General features: G+C 43.2%; 1 pseudogene; it reads left to right on the forward strand.

Annotated features, from left to right (window-relative positions):
• Positions 1–939: 939 nt before the first annotated feature.
• On the forward strand, positions 940–2,269 carry LOC101616759 (annotated as a pseudogene).
• The last annotated feature ends 203 nt before the right edge of the window (positions 2,270–2,472 follow it).

Genomic DNA, 2,472 nt, shown 5'->3' on the forward strand with positions numbered 1-2,472 from the left:
GAAGAGGACTGGAACTATTTGTACAGTCCGAAATCTTCCCGCTGTAAACACCTGTGCATTTGTCATAAAAGAACAAGGATTTCGTGCCATCATTGTCTCTGGAGGACCTAACTGTGTGTATGCAGAAGATGCCCCCCTAGTTTGATCCAGCAATATTTACTATTGGCAAACCTGTTCTTGGAATTTGCTATGACATGCAGATGATGAAAAGTATTTGGAGGTACTGTGCACACACAAAAACAAGTATTAGAGAAGATGGAGTCTTCAACATTAGTGTGGATAATACGTGCTCATTATTCAGGGGCTTCAGAAGGAAGGAGTTGTTTTGCTCACACACGGAAACAGTGTAGATGAAGTAGCTGATGAATTCAAGGTTGTGGCTCATTTGGGGAACATCATAGCAGGTATAGCAAATGAATTTAAAAAGTTATAAGGAGCCAAGTTCCACCCTGGAGTTGGCCTTACAGAAAATGGAAAAGTAATACTGAAGAATTTCCTTTATGATATAGCTAGATCCAGTGGGACATTCACCGTACAAAACTGAGAACTGGAATGTATTCGAGAAATAAAAGAGCAAGTAGGCACGTCAAAATTTTTGGTTTTACTCAGTGGTCTTGTAGATTCAACAGTTTGTACCGCTTTGCTAAATCATGCTCTGAACCAAGATCAAGTCATTGCTGCATTGCTGTGCACATTGATAATGGCTTTATGAGACAACAAGAAAGCCAGTATGTTGAAGAAGCCCTCAAAAAGCTTGGGATTCAAGCCAGGCGTGGTAGTGCATGCCTTTAATCCCTGCACTCGGGAGGCCTCGAGGTAGGAGGATCGCCATGAGTTTGAGGCCACCCTGTGACTACATAGTGAATTTCAGGTGAGTCAGAGCTAGAGTGAGACCCTACCTCGAAAAAAAAAAAAAAAAAAAAAAAGCTTGGGATTCAAGTCAAAGTGATGCACATTGCTGCTCATTCCTTCTATAATGGAACAACTGCTTTACCCATCTCAGATGAAGATAGGACCCCATGAAAAAAAGTTCAGCAAAACATTAAACATGACCACCAGTCTTGAGGAGAAAAGAAAAGTCATTGGTGATGCTTTTGTTAAGACTGCTAATGAAGTAATTGGAGAAATGAATCTGAAGCCAGAGGAGGTTTTCCTTGCCCAAGGTAAATCCCTTATTGCAAGTGGCAAAACTGAGCTCATCAAAACACATCACAATGACACAGACCTGATCTGGAAGTTGAGAGAAGAGGGAAAAGCAATCGAGCCTCTGAAATATTTTCATAAAGAAGAAGTGAGAATTTCAGGCAGAGGACTTGGGCTTCCAGAAGAGTTCGTTTCCAGGCATCCTTTCCCAAGTCCTGGCCTGGCCATCAGAGTCATATGTGCTGAAGAACCTTTTATTTGTAAAGACTTTCCAGAAACAAACAACATTTTGAAAATAGTAGCTGATTTTTCTGCAAGTGTGAAGAAGCCTCATACGCTCTTACAAAGAGCCAAAGCCTGTACAACCAAAGAGGACCAGGAGAAGCTCATGCAAATCACCAGTCTGTGTTCACTGAATGCTTTCTTCCTGCCAGTTAAAACTGGGGGGGAGGGGAGAAGGGCATGGTGGCGCACACCTTTAATCCCAGCTCTTGGGAGTCAGAGGTAGAAGGATCGCTGTGAATTCAAGGCCACCTGAGACTACATAGTGAATTCCTGGGCTAGAGTGAGACCCTACCTGGGGTGGAGGTGTGGGGGAGAAAGAGAACATTGTGGGTCACAGGCAGGGTGACTGGCAGTCCTACAGTTAGTTATGTGGGGGGGGACCTCCACTAAAGATGAGCCTGACTGGGAATCTTATTTTCCTTGCTAGGCTTCGTATCTCGAATGTGTCACAACATTAACAAAGTTGTCTATGTCTTTGGCCCACCAGTGAAAAAAACTCATACAGATGTTACTCCCACTTTCTTGACAACAGAGATGCTTAGCACTGTACGCCAGGCTGATTTTTGAGGACTATAACATCCTCAAAAAGTCTGGCTATGCGGTGAAGATCAGCCAGATACCTGTGATTTTGACTCCATTCCATTTTGACTAGGATCCACTTCAGAAGCAAACTTCCTGCCCGAGATCTGTGGTTATTCAACCCTTCATCACTAGTGACTTCGTGACTGGTGTTCCTGCAATACCTGGCAATGTGATCCCTGTGGAGATGGTGTTAAAGATGGTCGCTGAGATAAAGAAGATTCCTGGTATTTCTAGAATTATGTATGACTTAACATCAAAGCCCCCTGGACCACTGAGTAGGAGTAATAAACTTCTTATTGTATTAAAGTACCGTGTGCAGTTTAAATTCATTAGAAACCACTCGTTATTGACATGCAGTACTTTAAAAAGTTTCTGGAGCGGGTTGTAGAGGTGGCTTAGCAGTTAAGGTGCTTGCCTGCAAAGCCAAAGGGGCCAGGTTTGATTCCCCAGGAACCAAGTAAG

This window comes from Jaculus jaculus, chromosome 6 (genome assembly GCF_020740685.1).
Source record: "Jaculus jaculus isolate mJacJac1 chromosome 6, mJacJac1.mat.Y.cur, whole genome shotgun sequence".
NCBI lineage: Eukaryota > Metazoa > Chordata > Mammalia > Rodentia > Dipodidae > Jaculus > Jaculus jaculus.